Source organism: Rhinoderma darwinii, chromosome 6 (assembly GCF_050947455.1).
Source record: "Rhinoderma darwinii isolate aRhiDar2 chromosome 6, aRhiDar2.hap1, whole genome shotgun sequence".
Lineage (NCBI taxonomy): Eukaryota > Metazoa > Chordata > Amphibia > Anura > Rhinodermatidae > Rhinoderma > Rhinoderma darwinii.
The window spans coordinates 15,378,117-15,405,315 of NC_134692.1; the positions used below are offsets into that span (position 1 = coordinate 15,378,117).

General features: G+C 42.4%; 1 protein-coding gene and 1 long non-coding RNA gene across 6 annotated transcripts in view; one reads left to right on the plus strand and one right to left on the minus strand.

Annotated features, from left to right (window-relative positions):
- The window catches only part of THSD7B (thrombospondin type 1 domain containing 7B), a 406,197-nt gene that overhangs the window by 166,501 nt on the left and 212,497 nt on the right, over positions 1-27,199 (plus strand). The window lies entirely within an intron of this gene.
- Positions 1,579-21,331, minus strand: LOC142655286 (uncharacterized). Of its 5 annotated transcripts, none has more exons than XR_012849465.1 (7): positions 17,638-20,874; positions 14,388-14,488; positions 13,099-13,183; positions 10,463-10,567; positions 9,345-9,445; positions 7,078-7,140; positions 1,579-1,989 (listed from the first exon to the last, which is right to left on the minus strand). It is a non-coding gene; the product is annotated as an uncharacterized LOC142655286 (long non-coding RNA). The 5 variants fall into 5 exon arrangements; XR_012849463.1 differs by having other exon boundaries at positions 10,459-10,567; XR_012849466.1 differs by lacking the exons at positions 7,078-7,140; positions 9,345-9,445; positions 10,463-10,567 and adding an exon at positions 20,910-21,331 and having other exon boundaries at positions 17,638-17,752.

Consider the following 27,199-nt stretch of genomic DNA (forward strand, 5'->3'; position numbering starts at 1 on the left):
TCTTCCACAATTTCACCAGGATCCACAATGCTGCCTTGGATGGTGATCTGGACCAATACGTGACTACCTCACCGGACACTGGACCAGACCCTGCATGGACGACCTGGAACATCAGGACTGGTTATCCAGGGACTTTATGCTGACTTCTTCATCTCTTCTGAGGGAGCAGTTCCATGGCAGCTGAACGATATCCGTGGCGGTCATTAACTTCGTTTGGACTCCGGACTGTTTAGTTTAGCTGTTTCCTAGTTAATTTTAATGTTCCCGTTTAGTTAGTGTAGGAACTCGCAAGAGAATGAAGACCCTTGACGTGGTCTTGTGAGATGCGGTATTACTGGCAAAATGCCATATTTTTTAGATTGGTATGGACACAATTTTTACTACATTTATTATTATTTTATATACAATTTTACATATTTCATATATAATATCAACATTGAAATTTTGTCAGAAATACTTTCCAATACCTCATTAAAATAAAATAAATACAAAATGTCTTCAGAGTGTTCATGTGTCTGCTATCAGCCAAACAATATTGGACCCATGGAAAGGTAAGTAGCATCTGTTCATTTAATTTTCTTTTTATTGAAAACCTTGAATGAAAAGAGCAATTTTACACAACGGACTCTGCTGGAAACAGAAACCAAAAATTCACTGTGTTGTGGCTTTGATGTGTTTCATTAAACTCAAAAAACATAAGACAAGCTGCAACAAGCCGTCACAAACTCAACACTATGGATGCGTCTTTTTGTTTCCTGCTCAACCCGTTGTCTTTACTCCGGTAGGGTGCAATTCACATCATTGTTGTTGTTTCAGTTGTTCTGCTCCGTTACGAAGTGCTGGATTCGGCACATAACTGAACAGAGCAAAACAGATGTCATTGAATATAATGTGGTCCGTTTGGGACTACGCATTTTAAGTGGAGAAAAAAAAGTTCCGCATGTGGACTTTTCTCTACACTGTTTTTGATGGAATCTGTGACAGAGGCTGCGAAAATAACCTCCAATGTAGATGTGAACAAGCCCTTATAGACAACCCACCAACCCAAGAGATTTCGCTATTGATAACCCTTATGCCTCATGCACACGACCATTGTGCCACGTGGGCCGCTTTTGACGGCAATTGAGTGGCACCCGATAGTCTTCAGGGACCCATTCACTTTAGCGGGTGAATCGGGTCAGTGAAAAATGATCCGAGTCTCCGATCTGAGGAAAGATAGGACATGTTCTATCTTTCCTCGGATCACTGACGGGACTCAGCCGGCGCACACGGTCGTGTGCATGATGCGTTACTCGCCCTCAATATCAGATCAGTGTTGGTACAACACCAGGCACTGCCGCATATCAGCTGTTTCGTTGTAGCTCCGGCACCGGAACAATTGAACAGCTGTCTGGTGGTGTTGTGTGGCTCCAACATTGATCTAATATTGAGGGTCTTTCCTGAGGATAAGTCATTAATTTCTAATACTGGGACATAATCCACCAACCACCCGATCCAAAACAAGTAACTTAAAAATGACAGCAGACATTTTTTTTTAAAGAACATTCATATTGAATAAACAAATGAAACAAGTATCACTGGTGCAAAAACTAAATGTACAATAGCACAGACCAATGGCATTAACATGTTCTGACAGCGTAGCTGGCGGTCTTTTGGCACATGTTGGAGTTGGGACACGAGACCTGCGAAGGAAGATAGCCTCCGGACCTTCATCGTTGCTCTGATTCAGATAGTCGAGCACGCTGGTGTCAATCATGGCTCGTGTATCAGGTTTGGTTGTGGGTGCAGTGTCGCTACGCCCCTACTACAGCACGGTGCAAGGCGATTTGGCCGCGTGTCTGCAGCCACTCTGAAATTTTTAGAATGTTGACTTCCTCAGGGATTTGTTACTGGGAGGTGCTGGTGCTCCTCTCAGCCGATTCCACCACTAGTGCCTCAATTTGGGTGTTATCAGAATCCTCCTGTGGGTCATCCAGACTGTCAACGGTTCTACAATGGAAAAATAAATCATAAACCTAATTATAATTAAAAAGAAAAAAAAAAGATAGAATAAAGTGACATATGGAAGAATGGTCCTCACCCTAGGCCTATGTGGTACATACCATTACTTCCATGCTGGCACTTTCAAGACAGCAAGACTACTTTAGAAGAAGAAGGGGGAGGGATCCTCCAGCTCACCTGACACTATGAAATGTGTCTCAGCAGCGCCCGGAATCTCGTGTCGGCACACGTTCAAAAGCACGGAAGGAGAGAAGGAAGTGTTGTTCCAGCGCTGCATGAAGTTTTAAAATGGAAACAGGTTTCCAAGTTTAATGGTATTCAATTAAAAAATAGTCCAGAGGTATAGTCCTGATGTGAGGGTAAGCGGGCGGTAGTCCTCAGAGCCTACGTGTTTCGGATGCTACTGCATCCTTAGTCTTGGCTGTAATGTCTGTTTTGAAAAGCGCGCGTTGTCTCATTTTTATCCTCGTCTCTGAGATACAGCTGATTGCTGAGTGCGTTCCACTGTTGTTAACCATTTGGAACGCAAACCGGAAGTGAAAGTAGTAACTACCCATTGTGTTGTTTATATTTTCATTTGCGTACTGTAAGCTGACAGCTGAGTCAGTATTGTGATTTGGGGTATAGGTTCGACCTAACATGGGCTTACTTCACACTCCAGGTGATGTTTATCGTGTGGAGTGGAAGCTTGATAGACGGAAGGTCTCGTAATTCACCCCTCCCCTGTGGCTCGGATGACTTCCTAACAGACAGTGATGTATATGAAGTAGGTAAGTGTTATATATATTTGTTTAAATGGAATACTACTTGGTCATAGTTATTTTGTATCGTCATACAAATGTTAACATCTTTTCTTTTGATTTATGGAATGGTATGTATTGTGATGTCTGTAGGTGGTACGTTATTTGATAATTGCTGTAAGTGGGTAGTAATAATGTATACTAATAAACGGTGTTATTAGAGGGGTTTTCTCCATGTTCCCAGGAGACGGACGCGCACTTTTGGATAATGAGGAACTGACGTGGGAGGGAGGTGAGGGTAGGACAACAACTGGAGCAAAAATAGTGTGTGATATAAAACATGATTAATGAGTGTAACTAACGAAAAAGTGGTTTAAAAAATATGAACAGTGGTGTACATAGCAAAAAGCACATGTTATGTATGCACAGACTGTAAATATACAGGGAAGGGAGTCTTGGAGAACCATGGAGTTGGATCTTTCTTATAGTTAGATTATTATTATATTATCTTTTAATATGATTTCGTTCTTGGGTTATTAATACTGAAACATTAAATCTCTTCTGAGATTGAGGCCATCTGGATATCTGGTTTTTAATCTGTAAATCCAGTATGCCTCCCTGAGGTGGGTTTTGTGTTTAAGGTCGCCTCCCCTTTTGGGGGGGTAGATTTTTTCGATAGCATAACAGCGTAAATTTTTTGTGTTACGGTTGTGTTGTACAATAAAATGTTTTGAGACATTGGAGATGTTAGTGATATTGATATTTCTCACGTAACTGAGATGTTCGAGAATTCTTGTCTTTAATTTTCTGTTTGTACAACCCACATATTTTAGTTGCCATTCCGTACATTCAATAACGTAAATAACAGATTCACTGTTACAATTGATATAATTCTGGATACTGTATGTATCTGTTTGTGTGGAGTTACTAAATGTTTTGGTTGGATGGGCAAAAGAGCAAGTCTTGCATGGATGCTGCCCACATCTGTAAAAACCTTTTGTTTCTAGCCATGTTGTTTTAATATTTTCGTTTGGTGTGAACAGTGACGGAGACAACACGCTGCCTAGAGAGGGTGCCTTTCTTGCCACAATACGACAACAACCTTCGGCCAGAATAGAGCGTAGACTATCGTCTTCTTGGAGGATAGGTAAGTTGTTGGTAACTAACTTTTTGATTTGCATAAACTGGTTACTTTGTTGCAAGATTAAAGTAGGTTGGTTGTCCTTAGATGGAATTTTGGAACTTTTTTTAGTATGTTTTTTACTGTATGCAAGTAAGTCGGTTCTGGGTATTTTGGTCATGATTTCACTTGCTCTATTTAGTGACCATGTGGGATACCCTCTTGCTCTAAGTCTGGTTTTGATTTCATTTTGTTCAACTTCAAATTGACTGTGGGAGGTGCACTGACACTGACATCATCCCTGCCTTTGTAGAAACCCTTAACCAAAATCACTGCAACCTCAAATTCACTTATAACTTTGATTCCACCAATATCGTATTTTTAGATCTTGAATTAAAAGGCAAAGAAGGGCAAATAATTTCTACCCAGACTCACCGAAAACCTACCTCCTCAAATAATATCCTTCATGCAAGAAGTAATCATTTAATACAGACCATAAAGGCCATACCAGTGGGGGAGTTGCATCGTGCAAAACGAAATTGCACCTCCCACAGTCAATTTGAAGTTGAACAAAATGAAATCAAAACCAGACTTAGAGCAAGAGGGTATCCCACATGGTCACTAAATAGAGCAAGTGAAATCATGACCAAAATACCCAGAACCGACTTACTTGCATACAGTAAAAAACATACTAAAAAAAGTTCCAAAATTCCATCTAAGGACAACCAACCTACTTTAATCTTGCAACAAAGTAACCAGTTTATGCAAATCAAAAAGTTAGTTACCAACAACTTACCTATCCTCCAAGAAGACGATAGTCTACGCTCTATTCTGGCCGAAGGTTGTCGTATTGTGGCAAGAAAGGCACCCTCTCTAGGCAGCGTGTTGTCTCCGTCACTGTTCACACCAAACGAAAATATTAAAACAACATGGCTAGAAACAAAAGGTTTTTACAGATGTGGGCAGCATCCATGCAAGACTTGCTCTTTTGCCCATCCAACCAAAACATTTAGTAACTCCACACAAACAGATACATACAGTATCCAGAATTATATCAATTGTAACAGTGAATCTGTTATTTACGTTATTGAATGTACGGAATGTCAACTAAAATATGTGGGTTGTACAAACAGAAAATTAAAGACAAGAATTCTCGAACATCTCAGTTACGTGAGAAATATCAATATCACTAACATCTCCAATGTCTCAAAACATTTTATTGTACAACACAACCGTAACACAAAAAATTTACGCTGTTATGCTATCGAAAAAATCTACCCCCCCAAAAGGGGAGGCGACCTTAAACACAAAACCCACCTCAGGGAGGCATACTGGATTTACAGATTAAAAACCAGATATCCAGATGGCCTCAATCTCAGAAGAGATTTAATGTTTCAGTATTAATAACCCAAGAACGAAATCATATTAAAAGATAATATAATAATAATCTAACTATAAGAAAGATCCAACTCCATGGTTCTCCAAGACTCCCTTCCCTGTATATTTACAGTCTGTGCATACATAACATGTGCTTTTTGCTATGTACACCACTGTTCATATTTTTTAAACCACTTTTTCGTTAGTTACACTCATTAATCATGTTTTATATCACACACTATTTTTGCTCCAGTTGTTGTCCTACCCTCACCTCCCTCCCACGTCAGTTCCTCATTATCCAAAAGTGCGCGTCCGTCTCCTGGGAACATGGAGAAAACCCCTCTAATAACACCGTTTATTAGTATACATTATTACTACCCACTTACAGCAATTATCAAATAACGTACCACCTACAGACATCACAATACATACCATTCCATAAATCAAAAGAAAAGATGTTAACATTTGTATGACGATACAAAATAACTATGACCAAGTAGTATTCCATTTAAACAAATATATATAACACTTACCTACTTCATATACATCACTGTCTGTTAGGAAGTCATCCGAGCCACAGGGGAGGGGTGAATTACGAGACCTTCCGTCTATCAAGCTTCTACTCCACACGATAAACATCACCTGGAGTGTGAAGTAAGCCCATGTTAGGTCGAACCTATACAACCTTATACCCCAAATCACAATACTGACTCAGCTGTCAGCTTACAGTACGCAAATGAAAATATAAACAACACAATGGGTAGTTACTACTTTCACTTCCGGTTTGCGTTCCAAATGGTTAACAACAGTGGAACGCACTCAGCAATCAGCTGTATCTCAGAGACGAGGATAAAAATGAGACAACGCGCGCTTTTCAAAACAGACATTACAGCCAAGACTAAGGATGCAGTAGCATCCGAAACGCGTAGGCTCTGAGGACTACCGCCCGCTTACCCTCACATCAGGACTATACCTCTGGACTATTTTTTAATTGAATACCATTAAACTTGGAAACCTGTTTCCATTTTAAAACTTCATGCAGCGCTGGAACAACACTTCCTTCTCTCCTTCCGTGCTTTTGAACGTGTGCCGACACGAGATTCCGGGCGCTGCTGAGACACATTTCATAGTGTCAGGTGAGCTGGAGGATCCCTCCCCCTTCTTCTTCTATTTTTGTGACAATCATCGGCTTTTCCTACGAGCTCCCTATAGTACTCTCTCATGTTCTAACACAGAACACCGGAGGATCCAAAATAGATGTGTGCATCCTAAGCGTGACTATATATAACCTTCAATAATACAAGGGTCTAAACAACTAACAAAAACTATATATATTATTGGAACGAATACGCTGGTTTTATACTGTGAATCACATTGCTTTTAAATTCACTATATTTTGTACCTGTGTCCTGGAGAACTTTCTTGGTCACAATATGATGCATCAATCTGCCAACATGCCCCCTGGGGTTCAAATCACTCGCTCAGAACTAGCTGAAAAAGTTTTTGGCAATCATGGCAATCATACCGAAAACAACCAAGAGTTGGAAGATTTGTTTCACACCTTAGAAAAGCACCTCGCACAACAGGCTAAAATCTGGTGGGACCTCACAACGTTAAAGAATTATATCGCAAAAGATATGATACCCAGAGGTCTACGCCTCAGGAAAACTCCAACTTTCATCTATACCGAAGATTTTCAAAAGGAATGGAACCAGACCCTCTCCACATGTTCCATGAGTTTGATGAAACTAATTACCAAACAAGAGGAGCTTAAACTATCTGAATTTGACATCAACATCACTGACATTAGAAAATCAATTGATGTTTTTTCAGACTCACCTTCCTTTTCTCTTCTTCAAAATCGAACAACGACTGCCATTGATAAACTGGATCAATCCATTGCTGAAACAAAAAAAAGCAAGTTCCAGCGAGACATAAGAGACTATACACATAACGAAATTTATAATTGGAGCCAGAGAACGAGAAATTATACAAGACCGAGACCCATCCTCAAAAAACGCAACCAATATCGCAACCAATACAGAGATTTACCAAACAGAGTGAGTTTCAGCTCCACAGAACCGGATTCCGCTGATGGTTTGTCAGAAGATGACAATACAAGGACTCGCCCATACTCTGCCCATAGAACACAAAACTCAAGTCACCAGTCAAAAAACGAGGCAGGAGGGGGGGCAGGAAGCACAAATCGAATAAACCAGGACTTCAACCGTTGCCTCCGCCCCCGGAAATTTCAACAGTACTAGAAATGAATGTTACCAACCTATCCTCCTTCACTCTAACCACGGAACAAACTGAAGTTCTATCCTTGGGCCTCAATTTTGCTCCAAAAAATAACTTCAACCTATTTAATACATTACTGGACATTAATAAATTTATCCGAAATTTGACTGTGAAAAAACATTTCCTAACGCAGGAGAATATCCCTCCGGATGATGTTCCAACTTCATCTCCTCCTACTATTCTTGTTGAAGAATTTGTCCTTCCAGCTCACCCACCGCCTAGTTTAGACCAATTCTCTTTTCAAGAACTTACCACCCTAGCGTGTTTAGATCACTTACGTACAGAAACTCATAATCAAACGGTGACTACAGCTCCGAATTTTCATACCTCCAACCCTAAGTTCTATCCAACGAACTCACGAACAGACTCAATGGACCGTTTCCAAACGGTAATGGAAAAAGAATTGCAAAACTTGGCGGATAGCCTCAAATTTCAACATCCAACAACCAATATGACGACCAAACACAAACAAGCGGTCAAGTCCTTACATGACAACAAAGACATAGTGATAAAAATGGCTGATAAAGGAGGTAGTGTTACTGTAATGAATAAGAACGATTATAAACAATCCATTACCAACTTGCTATCTGACAAAACAACCTATAGGGTGCTAGAGAAGAACCCAGTAGACAATATAAAAAATCGCATGAACAAACTCTTAAATGACGGTCAACGAGGAGGCTTTATAAACAAAAAACAAGCTGAATTCATTCTTGTTGATCAACCCATTACGCCAATTATTCATGCACTCCCAAAGACCCACAAGTTAATTTTTCCACCTCCAATGAGACCAATTGTCTCAGGCATTGGGTCAATTTTGGAACGATTGTCAGAATGGCTAGACACACTACTGCAACCATTAGCACAAACAGCTCCCGGATTTTTAAAGGACACCAAAAATGTCCTTAATTCATTATGTCACAAAAGATGGGAAAAAAACTACACATGGCTCACATGTGATGTCGTGTCCTTATATACCTCTATCCCTCATCACATAGCTTATGCCGCCCTTGACTACCACTTAACCAAACATAGCATGTATGAAAAAAATTTCCAAATATTCATTCTGGAAGTACTCATGTTTTTAATGACCAATAACTACTTCCAATTTGACACAAAATACTATCTTCAACTTAAGGGCGTATCCATGGGTGCCAAATTTTCTCCATCGATAGCCAATTTAGTCATGTCCTGGTGGGAACAGTCCTACATTTTTTCTACCGATAACACATATGGCCACTGTATTGAATGGTACGGAAGGTATATTGACGATATTTTACTTATCTGGAAAGGGGACACTGACATCATCCCTGCCTTTGTAGAAACCCTTAACCAAAATCACTGCAACCTCAAATTCACTTATAACTTTGATTCCACCAATATCGTATTTTTAGATCTTGAATTAAAAGGCAAAGAAGGGCAAATAATTTCTACCCAGACTCACCGAAAACCTACCTCCTCAAATAATATCCTTCATGCAAGAAGTAATCATTTAATACAGACCATAAAGGCCATACCAGTGAGGGAGTTGCATCGTGCAAAACGAAATTGCACCTCCCACAGTCAATTTGAAGTTGAACAAAATGAAATCAAAACCAGACTTAGAGCAAGAGGGTATCCCACATGGTCACTAAATAGAGCAAGTGAAATCATGACCAAAATACCCAGAACCGACTTACTTGCATACAGTAAAAAACATACTAAAAAAAGTTCCAAAATTCCATCTAAGGACAACCAACCTACTTTAATCTTGCAACAAAGTAACCAGTTTATGCAAATCAAAAAGTTAGTTACCAACAACTTACCTATCCTCCAAGAAGACGATAGTCTACGCTCTATTCTGGCCGAAGGTTGTCGTATTGTGGCAAGAAAGGCACCCTCTCTAGGCAGCGTGTTGTCTCCGTCACTGTTCACACCAAACGAAAATATTAAAACAACATGGCTAGAAACAAAAGGTTTTTACAGATGTGGGCAGCATCCATGCAAGACTTGCTCTTTTGCCCATCCAACCAAAACATTTAGTAACTCCACACAAACAGATACATACAGTATCCAGAATTATATCAATTGTAACAGTGAATCTGTTATTTACGTTATTGAATGTACGGAATGGCAACTAAAATATGTGGGTTGTACAAACAGAAAATTAAAGACAAGAATTCTCGAACATCTCAGTTACGTGAGAAATATCAATATCACTAACATCTCCAATGTCTCAAAACATTTTATTGTACAACACAACCGTAACACAAAAAATTTACGCTGTTATGCTATCGAAAAAATCTACCCCCCCAAAAGGGGAGGCGACCTTAAACACAAAACCCACCTCAGGGAGGCATACTGGATTTACAGATTAAAAACCAGATATCCAGATGGCCTCAATCTCAGAAGAGATTTAATGTTTCAGTATTAATAACCCAAGAACGAAATCATATTAAAAGATAATATAATAATAATCTAACTATAAGAAAGATCCAACTCCATGGTTCTCCAAGACTCCCTTCCCTGTATATTTACAGTCTGTGCATACATAACATGTGCTTTTTGCTATGTACACCACTGTTCATATTTTTTAAACCACTTTTTCGTTAGTTACACTCATTAATCATGTTTTATATCACACACTATTTTTGCTCCAGTTGTTGTCCTACCCTCACCTCCCTCCCACGTCAGTTCCTCATTATCCAAAAGTGCGCGTCCGTCTCCTGGGAACATGGAGAAAACCCCTCTAATAACACCGTTTATTAGTATACATTATTACTACCCACTTACAGCAATTATCAAATAACGTACCACCTACAGACATCACAATACATACCATTCCATAAATCAAAAGAAAAGATGTTAACATTTGTATGACGATACAAAATAACTATGACCAAGTAGTATTCCATTTAAACAAATATATATAACACTTACCTACTTCATATACATCACTGTCTGTTAGGAAGTCATCCGAGCCACAGGGGAGGGGTGAATTACGAGACCTTCCGTCTATCAAGCTTCTACTCCACACGATAAACATCACCTGGAGTGTGAAGTAAGCCCATGTTAGGTCGAACCTATACAACCTTATACCCCAAATCACAATACTGACTCAGCTGTCAGCTTACAGTACGCAAATGAAAATATAAACAACACAATGGGTAGTTACTACTTTCACTTCCGGTTTGCGTTCCAAATGGTTAACAACAGTGGAACGCACTCAGCAATCAGCTGTATCTCAGAGACGAGGATAAAAATGAGACAACGCGCGCTTTTCAAAACAGACATTACAGCCAAGACTAAGGATGCAGTAGCATCCGAAACGCGTAGGCTCTGAGGACTACCGCCCGCTTACCCTCACATCAGGACTATACCTCTGGACTATTTTTTAATTGAATACCATTAAACTTGGAAACCTGTTTCCATTTTAAAACTTCATGCAGCGCTGGAACAACACTTCCTTCTCTCCTTCCGAGCAAGACTACTTTCTTCTGAAAGTGACATGTGGAAGTATGGTAGGAACCACAGAAGTCTGGGCTGCATACTATACTTCCATACGCAACTTCCAGACAAAATTTGTCTTGCCATCTGGAACAGCATGTTCCTCCTGGAAATGTATGAATAAATTAACAACTGGATGTTAGCATTATCCCTGTGAATAGGGTGTGTCTCTACACTGTCTAATATTGCCAGCACTGATTGGACAGTTTCAGTGTGTGTAGGGACAAGCCCCTTTGACAAGGGGATTAATAAGAGGCAGTTTTTAATTTATTCATACATTTCTAAGATGAATAACAGAGGAACAGCACAACGCAGAGTTCCAAGAAAAGATTCTCCAGATTACAAGTATACACTGATAAGTCCTTTTTAAAGCAGTTTATACCTACAGTACAGGTGTGTGAGTGTGTATGTGTGCGTGTGTGTGTCCCCTGCAGAGCACTAGTATAGGCTCTGCTCCGGGACTCTGTGGAATTCCCTGACATCGCTGTCCATATATGGACAGTGTTGTCAGGGTCTTCCCCAGAGCGGAGTCCCGGGCAGACCGCTAGTAAAGGCTCTGCTCCGGGACTCTGTGGAATCTTCTGTCATCGCTGTCCACATATAGACAGCGATGTCTCGGGCTTCCCCAGAGCTGGAGTTCCGGGCAGAGCGCTAGTATAGGCTCTGCTCCGGGACTCTGGGGAAGCCACTGAGATCGCTGTCCATACATTGACAGTGATGTCAGGGGCTTCTCCAGAGCAGGAGTCCCAGTGATGTCAGGAGCACAGCTGGAGTCCCAGGAAGAGCCTACTAGCGCTCTGCCTGGGACAACAGCTCTGGGGTTGCCCCTGACATCCATGTCCATATATGGACAGTGATGTCAGTAGCAGAGCTGGAATCCCAGGTAGAGTGCTAGAAGCGGCTATGTGCAAAGGGCACTGTGGCAGCTTCTGCAGAGGGCATTGTGGCAGCGTCTACGGAGGGCACTGTGGCAGCGTCTACAGAGGGCACTGTGGCAGCGTCTACAGAGGGCACTGTGGCAGCATCTACAAGTGTGTGTGGCAGTATCTACAGAGGACACTGTGGCATTATCTAGGGGTGTGTTGCATTATCTACAGAGGGCATTGTGGCATTATCTACAGAGGGCACTGTGGTATTATCTACAGAGGGCACATTGGCAGTATCTACAGGGGGCACTGTGGCAGTATCTACAGCTGGCACTGTGGCATTATCTACAGAGGGCACTGTGGCATTATTTACAGAGGGCACTGTGGCATTATCTACAGAGGGCACTGTGACATTATCTACAGAGGGCATTGTGGCATTATCTACAGAGGGCACTGTGACATTATCTACAGAGGGCACTGTGGCAGCATCTACAGAGGGCACTGTGGCAGCATCTACAGAGGGCACTGTGACATTATCTACAGAGGGCACTGTGACATTATCTACAGAGGACTCTGTTGCACTATTTAAAAAGGGGCTGCCCAATCTTGACATGTGTGTCTGCCAAACGCTGCCAACTGATCCCCCGGACTGCATTTAGCGACACTTAAACTGGAAAACTGGATTGTTGAAATAAGCACGTGGAGAATTCTCTCTTTAAACCTAGCTCTATTATTATAGTGATGTAGTGTTGTTGTTATTATTATAGTAATGTAGTGTTGTTGTTATTATTATAGTGATGTAGTATTGTTGTTGTTGTTGTTATTATAGTAATATAGTGTTATAGTAGTTCAAATAACTAATTGATTAGCAATAATTTTGTATTATATCAAATTTGAAAGTAATGCGGCCCGTCAACTTCCCTTTTATTCTATATGTGGCCCACTTACCCGGCCGAGTTTGAGACCCCTGGACTAGAGTCTATGGAGGGATGCATGTCCTATTTTTCACGAACCCTTCATACGCTCCATTGAAACAACGGTCGTGTGAGCGGCCCCATTGAAGTACATGTGTCTGTGTGACGGTGGTTGTTTTAACGGCTGTCACACGGACTACATATATTCTCGTATGAATGAGCCCCAACTCTGAGAGAACATTACATTCTTTACACATTGATTTTCTGATCCCTCCACTGCTTTCTGTCATTACCTGAGATGAATGGTGATAAAATGTGTAAATCACTGGTGGTATAAAACATAAGGGGCACAACGTTCAAAGACTTGGATTTCTGGGCCTGGAAAGATATTGAAATAAAATTAGATTTATGTTAGTGTAACATTACATTATAATCTCAGCGTTCAATGAAAGCCCAAATCTTACTGAATTCTGAACATATTACATTTTACTAAATAAAATAATGTGAATGTAAATATTCCCAAGTCAATACAAACATAATATATAGTACAGGAAAGTCAAATTATAGAGACCATAATATTACACCCACTAAACGGCTCCTGAAGGGCTGAACTGGGGGGGGACAAACAAAATAGATCAGTGGCTGCAATCTATAGGGGCCTTATGGAATAGTGATTATGTAGTTGTATCAGGAAGACATCCCTCTTCTATATGTGCTATTAGGGTAAGTTTACACGTTGTGCAAATACTGCAGATTCTCCACAACTAATTTCATGCAGAAAATCTGCAGCATAATAAAGTAGGAGCCGAGTGGATGAGGTTTGAACAAATCTCCTCCACACTCTGCGTAAATGATAAACTGAAAAAAACGCTCAGAAATGACGTGCGGTGCAGTTTTTAATCCGCAGCGTGTCAATTGCGTTTCCGGAATCGCTGCTTTTTTGTTGCAGGTTTTCCCCATTGAATTCAATGGGGGGTAAATCCTGCAACAAATAGCAGATGTTATGTTTTTTTACAAAAAAGAAAAGCAGCGATTCCACCGCATAAATCGAAATTCAGAAAAAAAGAATCCTATACTTACCCAGAATTCTGTGTTTCTTCATCCAGACCGACCTCCTGGGATAACGTTTCATCCCATGTGACCGCTGCAGCAAAGCATAGGCTGCAACAGTCACATGGGATAAAACGTCATCCCAGAAGGCCGGGCTGCAGTGGGACACATCGCAATGGCTACGTAAGGGGCAATTTTCCGCAGCAGACATTCCGGTTGAAAAACTGCACCACAATTTGGTGCGGTTTTTCGTCCAGAATTCTCTGCGGCCCACAGGGCGGATACGCTGTGTGCTTTTCCATGTTTGAACATACCCTTACGAAAGGAAGATGTCATAGTGGAGCATCTCCTGCTCGGGAACCTCCTCTAAAACGTCCATTTTAAAACATTGGTGGTCCCAGTGCAAAGGCTTCATGAGTGCCCCCCCTCCTAATTATGTTACAATGTTTTCACATTCAATTAAACATAACAACAATTCTATTCATTTAGAGGTGATTTGTTAGACACATTAATGGGAAAGGTTTGGACTCACAGGTGACGTCTTCTATGATTTGAGTCATTCACTTTCCCTTTTCTTCTTTATCCGTCCTAGACTACCATGATGATTTCTTCTAGCACGACTCAATACTGCCCCTAAAAACAATAATGCCAGATAGTGACCCCAACAGTTATAATGGCTAAGACAGTAATAATGTCCTGCAAAAGAGAAACTTGGCCTTTAAATAATATAAAATTGACATTTCTCTTATTTGAGAACAATCCTGAGTTCTATAGTGATGTTTTTTCCAAACAATCTGTAGGTAAAAATGACCAAATAACAGCGTACATGATGTCACCTTATATCAGATTTCCAGATGATTTACAAAAATGAAACGAAAATCAGTCAGGAAATTACTAGAATAGCAGTTACCAAGATACCAAAGAGGAATAGCATGGGTAAGTATGTTGTCAGCATCTTCAAAATACCATTTGGGAGAAACATATATTGTCATACCCCTAGGGGTACTTATACAGGAACACCTCCCTATGTAATTGTCTCTCAAGCAATTACCGAAGCTTAATATAAATGACTGAATACTCTGCCCCTCACACTATTGCAGCGTGTCCAAAGCATTCCGCATATGTTTGGGCCCTACCCTTCCTAGTTCCATAATTTTAGGGCCTTGATAAATCGCCTTTTGAAACAGAAGAAATGTTTCCCTCGGGCCGGCACAACTGAATATTTTTCTTTCCTGACATATTGGAGCCTTAACTAATTTATTTTTTCATAGACGTAGTGGTATGAGGGCTGTTGTTTGTGGAACGAGCTGTAGTTTTTATTGGTACCATTTTGGGGTACATGCGACTTTATGATCACTTGATTTTTTTGGGAGGCAAGGTGACCCAAAAAACAGCAATTCTGGCATTGTTTTTTATGGGTTTTTTTATACAGCGTTCACCATGCGTCATAAATTACATGTTAACTTTATTCTGCGGGTCAGTACGATTCCGGCGATACATAATTTATAGAACTTTTTTATGTTTTACAACTTTTTGCACAATAAAATTACTTTTGTATAAAGAATGTCTTTTTTCTGTCGCCGTGTTCTGAGAACCATAACTTTTTAATTTTCTCATTGACGGAGCTGTATGAGGACTGTTTTTTTTGCAGGACAAGCAATATTGGTACCATTTTTGGATACATGCGACTATTTGATCACTTTTTATTCCAATTTTTGTAGCGCAAAGTGACCAAAAAACAAATTCTGGCATTGTTTTTTACGGGTTTTTTTTACATAATAATTTTATAGTTCAGGCCATTGCAGACGCAGCGATATCAAATATGTATGGTTTATTAATTTTTTTCAATAATAAAGGACTTGATAAGGGAAAAAGGGTGATTGTGTTTTAATTTATTACTTGAAACTTTTATTTTACTTTTAACAACTTTTTTTTTTTTTCACTTTTCTTTAGTCCCACTAGGGGACTTGAAAGTCCAACGGTCAGATTATTTTTCTAAGACATTGCACTACCTATGTAATGCAATGTATTAGATCTGTCAGTGATTCACTGACAGCAAGCCGATTAGGCTTCGCCTCCAGACGAGGCCTAATCGGCTTCCGTATTGGCAAAGCAGGAGGCCATTGTTAGTGTTAGGCGTCCTGTTGCCATAGTAGAGGTCAGCAATCCTGCGATTGCAGGGCAGAGCTGCCGATCCAACCATTAAGATGCAGCAATCGCTTTCGATCACTGCATCTAAGGGGTTAATGGCAGGAAGCGGAGCTAGCTCCACTTCCTGCCATTACAGGGGGATGTCATCTGTAACATACAGCTGACATCCACCGCTGATGACTCTGGCTCAGCTCCTGTGCCAGCACCATCTTGCCGTCGGCTATGGAAGACTTTTAGGATCCGCCTCCGGTCGGGGCCTGAAAGTCTTCCATACTAGGCATACCGCTCACCTCCGCTTGCCTTTGTAGCCACCGGCATCCCGGCAATTTCATTGCTGGGGTGCCATGAGCTGCAAACACCTTAAATGCAGCGATCACTTTTGACCACTGCATTTAAGGGGTTAATGGCGGTGATCGGAGCAAACTTCGGTCCTCGCCATTACCCCATGGTGTCAGCTGTAACATGCAGCCGACACCCAGGGATGTTGGCACTGACTCAGCTTCTGAGCCGGTGTCCACCATTTGACGTATGGATACAGCAAAATGCGGGAAGCACTGGCTTTCTATGACGTTTCCATGTGAAAATGTAAAGAAGGGGTTAAAGATAAAGATCTTCACTAGTTGATAATTAATGAGCATTTCCCCCTCAGATGAAAATATTGCCTTTAAATATACGTTTTTAGTTGTCTTCTTGTGTGAAGTCACTTATCATTCTCATTATTAGGTCTAGCTGGCTGACAACCAATATGGCCACCTAAAGTGGCGCTGGTTTTATTCCAAGAAACATGACATTTTGCATGTTGCTGATGCTCTGGCCGGGGTCTCCGGCATTGTAGCTCCTGACATAACTGTACATATATGGGCAGTGACATCAGCAGCTCCCCTGGGCACCACCCGTCAGGTAGCGCCGACATTTCCCACTGTATACCTAAACAGTGCGATACGTTTCAGACTTCCGTCAAGGGGTACACAGCGGAAGTCCCCCGGAAGGCTATAACATAATGTGAACAGGGCCTAACATTCCATTAAGCATCACATCAAAGTGTATAGTTAAGGCCTTATTTACACGAACGTGTTAAACATCCTGGGGACAGCTGTTGAAACAGCGGCCGTCCTACGGACCTATGTAATTCAATGTGGCCGTTCACACAGCTGTTGTTTCAACGGACCGTGTGAAGGGTCCGTGGGAAAAAAGGACATGTCCTATCTTTTCACGCATCACGCATCCCTCTCAACTATGGGGGATGTGTGACATCACGTCCCGCAGCGCTGAGAACGGATGCACCTCGGACTGCTGTTTTTCACGCCCGAGATGCGCAGCGTTCGTGTGAATCAGGCCTAAGTCTGTGTTCATACATTGCGGTCAGATCACCGTTTTTGCAACGATTTTCACTAAATGACAACAAGGACACAGTGGTTTTGCAAAAAAGCTGCATTTTTGCCATGGAATCTTGACAAAAAAATTTTATATGACTGCAATGTGTGAACACAGCCCAAGAGGTCAAGGTAAAGCAATGAGAGTGGTCGTGTGAACGTGTAATTCAGACTACAGAATCCTGAAGAGACATCATGTAAGAAGTATTGGCACATACTAAATTATCATCAGGGAACACAGTGAGTATTTAGACTTACCATCACCGTCCATTATAGTCCATTCATGAGTTTCCAGGATTATTCTTTTATGGTGGTGACGGAGTTTCTCGATGGTGATGGGTCAGGAGTTTCCTTTTCTTCAAGACTTTCAGAGCTGCAGAAGGTGTTGTGATGACATAATGATGGATATTTTTCGACATTATTAGTTTGATGGGAATCTTCATTTGTAGGCAATAATTTCGGTGTAATGATGAGATTAGTCAAAATAGTCCAACTCTGGGGGAAGATATTTCAGCTTTGGGGCCAGTGTTTTCTCTACGGTAGAGACATCTGGATGAAGAATTCTAATGAAGTCGGTGACTTAGAGACCAAATCCAGGATTCCTCAAAGTCAATTGTGGTTGAATAGGGATTGTCCTCCTATGTCCATAATTGTTTTTTTCCATTTCTTCCTCCATTTCCACATTTTTATTAATCAGTTCATTCTGTGATTTGGCAATGGTCTCCTGATTGGAGCAATTCCTCTTTTAGAGAGTCAACAATTAATTACATTTTATACAATTCTAGTTGCCTCAACAGATGCTTTATGAACTTCTCAGTTCGCAGAGGATTCATGGATAAACAAGTCTACTCCATCAGCTGGAATACTGTGACATGGAAAGGATGCCTCTTCTTTCTTTTTATATAGAGTTATCCTAGTACTGAGGTCCAGAGTAGAGTCAATTACTAGAGTAAGTTGTCCCAGAGATAGGCATGGGCCCTTTAAGAGTCAGTACAACAATATAGGACATTTCGATCTTTCTTTGATCAGATGAAGAGGCAGCAAGGATGGTTTCCTGTGGGATATGACATTCTCCCGGTTGGGCCCTCAACAAACACCTCATGGACTACTTAGCTACCAGAGGGTGCAGGGATGAGGGAGTCTCTCTCCTACATCAACTAAAATACTGTGACAGGCAGAGGAGGTCTCTGATGAAGACCCCAGTTGACAATTATTCAATCGATGAAAACATTCAGTAAGTCTGGCAGGACTGCCTTTGTGTTTAGACTTGCCCATGCTATAGCAGGATTCTGCGTGGCATAGTGGGAGTAGTAGTGCCGTGCTGATACCTCCACAAGGCCATCAAGTAAAATGTAGGAGGCTGAACGCATTGTTTAATACAGGAGGGTGCCCTTAAATACAATTATCTTTGTGTTGTTTAGGAGGAGACAAATGCGGATATAAGGGTCAAATTAGAGTCATTTACCAGAGCCCCTTAAAGTCCAGCAGCTTTCCCAGGGATTGGGCCAGCGGGACAGCAATAGTGTTTATGTTCAATGGTCCAATTGTTGAATAAAGAGACCGCTGCTGGTTGGCGCCCATCAAGTAAAATGTACATCAGTGCAAAAGGTAAAATCTGCTTAAAAATCACCAGGTACCGCTCTCAACATTGGTTTTGACACCACCCTGCACATAGAGAATACAACGGCAGTAGTGACCGGCCCACGTAAAGGGGGTTTCAATCTTCTCAACACTTCAAAACTCTCACAAGTCTTACAAACTTTTAAAATGATTACCCATTGCTGCCCTATAGTGTTGCAGAGGGAACATCTTTTGATATATCTATCTGTGTATATTTATATCTGTTATAATATCCTACGTCTTAGGAGGCTGCAGCGCTGTGAACCATGACAGGGACAGTTGAATGCAGCTGTAGAAGAGGGTACAAGTCAAGGCCATAGAGTTTCAGCGTCCACTGGGTAAGGGATGAGATCCAGTATGACCATTCCGCTACATTTACGTGTTACACTCCAAAAAACATTTTATTGCGCCAAAATGCAGCGGTTTTATTTAGTCAGTCAAGGCACAACGCGATTTGACTGCAAGTATATTCAAAACCAGCATTAAAGGTCTAGGGGTCACAACCTAAAGAACGTTCCATAGTGTAATGGTTAGCACTCTGTGTATAGGCCAGACTGTCCATCAGCAGTCAGGAAACTGAGGATGCTCCGTGCGTGCCAGCCCAGAAACCAGGGGGGCACTGAAGTTACCCATGTACTAGGAGGATACACAGGGGGTATGAAAAGGAGACCCCAGGCAGTAGTGGAGAGTTCTGGTGTGGAATTTGGAGTCTGGTCTAGGGGTCATGACCTAAAGTACGTTCCATAGTGTAAAGGCTAGCACTCTGGACCTCGGCCAGACTATCCACTAACAGCATGGACATAAGGGTACTAAGCATATACAGGGCTGGCCGGCCTTTAAAGCAGGGAGCACAGAAGGTACCCGTGTGCTAGGAGTAGACAGGGGACATAAAAAGGGGACCCCAGGCAGTGAAGTAGAGTTGTGGTGTGGGAATTAGAGCCTCGTCTAGGGGTCACAACCTAAAGAACGTTCCATAAGTGTAATGGCTAGCACTCTGCATCTAGGCCAGACTATCCATAAGCAGCCGGGATGCGAGGTAATCTAGGATTCTCAGCCTAGAAAGCAGGTGGGCACTACATATATTTTGCAGGGAGCGCCCTGATAAGCAGCACAGCAGTGGTGCTTGTGGAGCCGGGAGCAAACATAGTCAATATGTGGGCCAGGATCAGGCAGGGCAGGCAGCAAATAAGCATAGTCCATGAACAGGCTGAGGTCAGGGCAGGCAGCATACAAGCGTAGTCCATAAACAGGCTGAGGTCAGGGCAGGCAGCATACAAGCATAGTCCATGAACAGGCTGAGGTCAGGGCAGGCAGCATACAAGCGTAGTCCATAAACAGTCCGGGGTCAGGGCAGGCGGCAAATAGGAATAGTAAAAAAACAGGCAGAGGTCAGGGCAGGCGGCAGTCAAAAAGAATAGTCAAAAAATCAAGCCAAGGTCAAAACCGGAAAATCAATCAATTGGAAAAGCAGCTAGTGCACTAAGATGGTCGTTGCACGCTGCAGGAGACTCCACCACTAGACTTTTTGAGGTGACATGATGTTTTGGTATGGTGTACTTCTCCAGTAAGATGGTATTTCCGGAGAAGGTGTACCTGACATACTCTCCCTCGTCGCTGGCAAAGAAACTGCGAGTATCCGGCACTGTCCTGTTCAGCGTGGCTCTCAGGATCCTGCGTGAATCACAACCCAAAAGGACACATAGTGGGTCGTCATGCAGCTGTCTGGCAGTCACCTTAATGCGCGGTGGTACGACATAAGGTGCACTGCGGACCCTCGATGATCTTGCCACTGCTGACCCTTTCTGACTTGACAAGATGGATGACTGTCTTGCAAGAAAGTTCTCATAGGCATATGGTCTCCTGAGCAATGGGGCAGGGACCTCACCTGGTCTTTTGGTGGGTTTTGGTACCTGAGGATCGTCGCTTGCTGCGCAGGTGTTGGCCACAGATGTTGATGCTGGTGGTGGTGGTGGTGATTTTAGTCTCCAGTATCGGCCAACTTCTTTTTCAGGTGTTTTCCACAGCTTTTTAATGAATGGCACGATATTTAAAGCTGACGTTAGACGTCCAAAATAGCCAGTCTGCCTCTCATGTTGTTTAGGCTCCTGGCTGTACGGGCTCTTCCCGGGACGATGGAGATGTCTCCGGGGCTGGAGCTTTCCAGCAGCCCCCGGTGCAGCCATCTGGCTGCCTCTTCCTCCACACACTCAGATATGTGTGTCTGGAAGGTCTAACAAAAATGTAAAAAAAATAAAATAAATAAAAAAGATATAAAAGAAATAGAAACCCAGCCGGGACAATCGCAATAGTGCTTAGCCGCTCCTCTCTCCTCGATACCTGCCTCGCACTGACGTTCTTGCTGAGTATTCCGTGACTGGATGACGACGCTTCTGTGATGTAATAATGCTGTCCATGGCAACAAGGTCCTAAGTGGTGCCGCTCATGGCATCCAATCAGATTCTAGCTCTCACTGTACAAGTTGTAGGTTAGAAAATAAAAATGTGCCCGGATTGGCATGGACAGATTGTACCCAATGTGTTTTTCTTCCACCTTCTCTGTTCGATGAGACGCCAATAGAGATGCTATGGTTTAAAAAGTCTAAATGTATCCATGTAGTTAATTTCTTTCTGACAGTAGAAGATCATGCTGGGATCTGTAGTGCACACTATCTGTGCTGTTGACCAGATCAATTTAAAAAAAAAAATCAGTTGGATTTTTGCTGTTGAAGGGGATGGGAGAGACGTGATAGGGCGCTCTCCCAACAGTTAGGGTATGTTCACATGCAAGAGAAAACAGCTCCTGATTATCAGACGTTTTTTGTGCCACTCACGATTTTCGCTGCGTTTTTCGCTGCGTTTATTACGGCCGTTTTTGGATCTTTTTTCAATAGTGTCTATGGAAAACGGCTCCAAAAACGTCCCAAGAAGTGTCCTGCACTTCTTCGCGGCCGTTTTTTAACGCGTAAAAAAACTCAGCGAAAAATGCTCCGTCGGAACAGAACGCCGTTTTCCCATTGAAATCAATGGGCAGATGTTTGGAGGCGTTCTGCTTCCGATTTTTCGGCTGTTTTTCGGGCGTTTACGGCTGTGTGAACATACCCTTATTTCTCACTGCCATATAAACCGTACATAGGTTATAGGAGTTATGTGCGCCGGGATCTTGTGGCTGCTCCGCTGTATAACCACTGAGAGATCTTCTCTTCGCTGATGCACAGACCACAAATATGGCGGTTTTTATTGAGCTCTTACATGCCACACAGTACAGTCAGTGGAAAAGTGTACACTGTAATCTATATAATAATGTCAGGTGCAAACCTATCCCTACAGGTGTCCATATGTTGGAAGCCATTCATTTCAGTCATAAGACGACAGACATATTTAATCCAAATTTCTATGGCAAAAGAACACGCACCTCAAATCTATAAAAGCATGGATAAGTTCAGAATCTACGAATAGGGAAAATAATCATAAAGATGAGATCTGTCAGCCAAACCATTTATACAAAGATCCAATTATGGCGATGGAAAGATCCATTTGATATGATGTAAAGTCATAGAGGCGTGCGCTAATGAGGGACCGGCTCATAGTAAAACAAATATAGACCACCCACCTAGTGTGCCCTTAGAACCTACAGTGTGCCTTGCTTACTACTCCTATGCAATGCAACACATCCGCAAATTTTGGAACTTTGGCGCATTTCAGCCACATTTTAGGACGCATACTACGGTTGCCACGTTTGGAGCCTATGCGGTACTACTCAACCAAACTTAGGTCACCATACAGCTCTTTAGTGATCTAAGTTCTGTTCAGCAGGTTGTGATGCTGCAGCCGCAATTGCGACCCTAAAATGTGGCAAAAAATTAGGATCCAATGCCAGAATCCTCCTCCTCCAAGTGTCCATTCCAGAATTGAGAACAAGCACTTTGGGATTACATGGGTAACAGGGAAGATTTGGTGACAACCCCTGATAGAAATGTAATTGCAGCCATACCGGCAGTATACGGCTTTCTCAGGACGTGATAGAACTATGAAATCATTGAATAGAAGAATTTTTTTACAATCTCACACAAGACGAAAACTTAAGGACTTGTTTCCAAGGACAATCTTTTTTTTTAATTTAGACTGAAATCGCTTTTAGTGACTGGGTATTATTAACATTTTTGCATCAAAATATCCCCCCCCCCCCCCCTATCTGTGTAGAAAACCATTGGAGTAGACATAAGTGAAGCTATAATCAGAATCTACCGTAGCCCAGAGGATGCAGCTCAACGCCAAGCTACAGCATACAAAGGAAATGAAAGCAGTAAGAAAACGTCCACATACAGCAGTGGAATATCCTAATAAAAGAGAAAACACTGAAGGAGCATGGCCGATTATTTTCTCTTTTTTTAACCCCTTAGTGTCTAAGCCTGTTTTGGCCTTAAGGACCAGACCATTTTTTTTCAAATCTGACATGTATCACTTGAAGTGATAATAACTTGGGAATGCTTTTATTTTTTCAAGCAATTCTGAGATTGTTTTCTCGTGACACATTGGACTTTAAATTAGTGGCAAAATTTGGTTGACATATTCAATGTTGATTTTTGAAAAACACCAAAATTTTGAGAAAAATTGCAAAAATTTGCATTTTTTTAAATTTAAATGTATCTTCTTGTAAGACAGATAGTAATACCACACAAAATAGTTACTAGTTTACCTTTCACATATGTCTACTTTATGTTTGCATCCAGTGGTAGAACTACCGTGGTAGCAGCCGTAGCAGCTACGGGGCCCGCAGCTTGAGTCGGCCCGTGCCGCCAGCCGACACTCCCCCCCATATGCCTGGTAGCGCCGCTACTATGGGGCCCGCACCGCCGAGCCTCCAACAAGTATGGGCCGGGCGACACAGGCCCTCTCATGCCTGTAGGCGTCGCTAGCACCGGAGGGGGCCCCGATGCTAGCGACAGTTAAATACATGCATTAGCGCTGAATGGCCGACCATTCAGCGCCTTATAATGACGCTGATTAGCTAGCGGCGCGAACATTGCTTGAAAGGCGTTAATTGACGGGGTAAGTCATTCTGCCCTGCCAATCAGCGTCATTGGACGATGCTCGTTCAGCTCCAGCATTGCCAGCGAACAGTGTGGGAACTGGATCATGTGAGTATGTAAAGTTTTTTTTTTCTCTCTCATAAAACGGTGAGTGGCATTATCTATAGTGGGGGCTCTATCTACAGGGGGGTCATCTATATGTGGGCCACTATATATAGGGGAGGTCTATATGTGGGGATGTGGGGCACTATCTACAGGGGGGTCTATATGTGGGGATGTGGGCCACTATATACAGGGGGGTCTATATGTGGGCCACTATCTACAGGGGGGGTGTCTATATGTGGGGATGTGGGGCACTATCTACAGGGGGGGTCTATATGGGGGGCACTATATACAGGGGGAGCTATATGTGAGACACTATACAGGGATGGGCTATATGTAGAGCACTATCTATAGGGGAGCTATTTTTAGGGCACTTTCTATAGGGGTGGGCCATATGTGGGACACTATATACAGGGGAAGCGATATGTGAAACACTATCTACAGAGGTGGGCTATAGGTGGAGCACTATCTATAGGGAAAGCTATATGTAGGGCAGCACGGTGTCTCAGTGGTTAGCACTATTGCTTTGCAGCTCTGGAGTCCATATGTGGGCACTATCTACAGAGGGTTGTATGTGGGACACTATCTATAGGGGCTTCTATGTAGGTTACTATCTACAGAGGCTCTATGGGGGTCACTCTCTACAGGGGGCTATGGGGGCACTATCTACAGGGGGCACGGTGTGTGTGTGACAGTGTATGGTACTATTATAATCAGGGACACAGTGTATGGCACTATTATAGTTAGAGGTGCAGTGTATGGCACTTTATTATATTTAGGTGAGAAGCTGAAGATATCTGAGCGGAATACTGCAGAAATGGGTCTTGGCCGATAAAAATCCATCATAGATGTCTGGACCGGAGGGAGAAGAAAAGAACTAGACTCTGAGACGTCACCTGTGAGTCACTTAATGTAAATGTTTATTCTGCCTCTAATCAGTACTGTAGTCACTGTATGATCTGCAGCGAGATGATGGGTGGTATGATTTTTTTTTGTGAAACAGCATCCTCACCAAACCTATACGGCAGGGGTTGCACTAAATTGAACTGTATTTGTTCTGGTGTTGTGTATATGTACTGATCTTGGTTCTGATGTATGTAAGTACTGAGATTGCTTTTGGTGCTGTGTATATATGTAATGAGTTTGGTTCTGGTGCTGTATATATGTACTTAGCTTGGTTCTAGTGCTGTATTTATGTACTGATCTTGATTGTGGTACTGTATTTATGTACTGAGCTTGGTTGTGGTACTGTATATATGTCAGAGCTTGGTTCTGGATCTGTAGTTTATATAGGATATATTTATAATAACAAAATTGCAGGGCAGATGGAATTGTTCTCAATTCATTGTATATTTAATGGGAATCTTTCAGGTAGTTTTAACCCCTTGAACCGCCACCATGCGGTAATACCTGACAATAATTCCAAACATTCCCTTGTATGTTTTTTTCAGATGCAGCAAAATCCTTAAAATCCACTTTTAAAATGGCGCACACTATATGCTAATTACTCATTAGAGGGTCCATGAGCGGTGCCGCTATCCTGAAGAGTCACACAGTCCTGCCTCTAAACCCACCTTTCCATGTTTGAGTGACATCTCCCTGGCTGATACAACTTTCTCGGATGCGCCATTGCCTTGTGGCACTATACACAAGGGGGGGGTGCTGTGTGGCACTATACACAAAGGGGGGCTGTGTGGCACAATACACAAGGGGGAGCTGTGTGGCACTATACACAAGGGGGAGCTGTGTGGCATTATACACAAAGGGGGTCTGTGTGGCACTATACACAAGTGGAAGCTGTGTGGCACTATACACATGGGGGAACTGTATGGCACTATTTACAAGGGGGAGCTGTGTGGCACTATACACATGGGGGAACTGTACGGCACTATTTACTAGGGGAGGGCTGTGGCTCTATCTACAGGGGGCTGAGTGTGGTGCAATCTACAGGGGTCTGTGTGTGGCACTCTCTACTAAGGGGGGCAGTGCTGCACTTTCTACTAAGGGGGGCTGTGTGGCACTATATACAAGGGAGGGGGCTGTGTGACACTATATACAGTGGGAGCTGTATAGCGCTATATACAGTGGGGGCTTTATGGTGATATATAATGGGGGGCTGTATGGCATTATCTACAAGGGGGAGGTGGGACCGCTACCTACAAATGGGGTGTGACACTGCCTATAGGTGGGGCTATATAGCACTGTCTACAGGGGGGCTGTATGGCACATTCTACAGGGGGCACTATTTATAAGGGGGGCTGCTTGTGGCACTGGGGGGGGGGGCCCAGTCAAGAGTTTGCTATGGGGCCCAGTCTTTCCTAGTTACGCCCCTGCATCTGACCCATTGCTCTAACCGCTTTTAGCGACCGCAGCATCTAAGTCGTTAAACAGGGAGGGATCCTCCCTTTCTCATCCCATTGCCCCCCCCCCACACGATCGTGGTGTGTCGTTGGATTGTCATGGAAGCCGGGGGTCTAATAAAAGCTCCCAGGTCTGCCATCACGGTCCTTCTATTAAGCCCTGCCAGAGCCAAGGCAACAGGAGGCTGTTGGAAGTACCATCGAGGGTATTGTACCAACGATCAAGCGATCGCATGTTCGAGTACCTTAGTGGGATAAGAAATAAAGAGATGGTAAAACTAATTTTTTTTATAAAGATTTGAACAGTAAAAACAAAAAATAATAAAAGTTTACATTTTTTCCCCATTTTTAAAAAAATAATAATATAAACAATAAAAAAATAAACATAAGGGGTATTGGCGCCTCCGTGAAAGTCCAAACTATTAAAATGTAACATTATTTGTCCCGCATGGTGAACGTCGTAAAAGCACCAAAATTGCTGTTTTTTGATCACCTCATCTGCCCAAAAAAAATGGAATACAAGGGGATTGAAAGTCATTTAGTATATGCCCTAAAATAGTATCAATGAAACCTACAGCTCGCCCCACAAAAAACAAGCCCATGCGCAGCTTCATAGACAAAATAATAAAAAGTTATGGGCCTCAGAATATGGCAACACAAAACAATTTTTATTTATTTTTTTAAACAAATTATTTCTATTTTGTAAAAG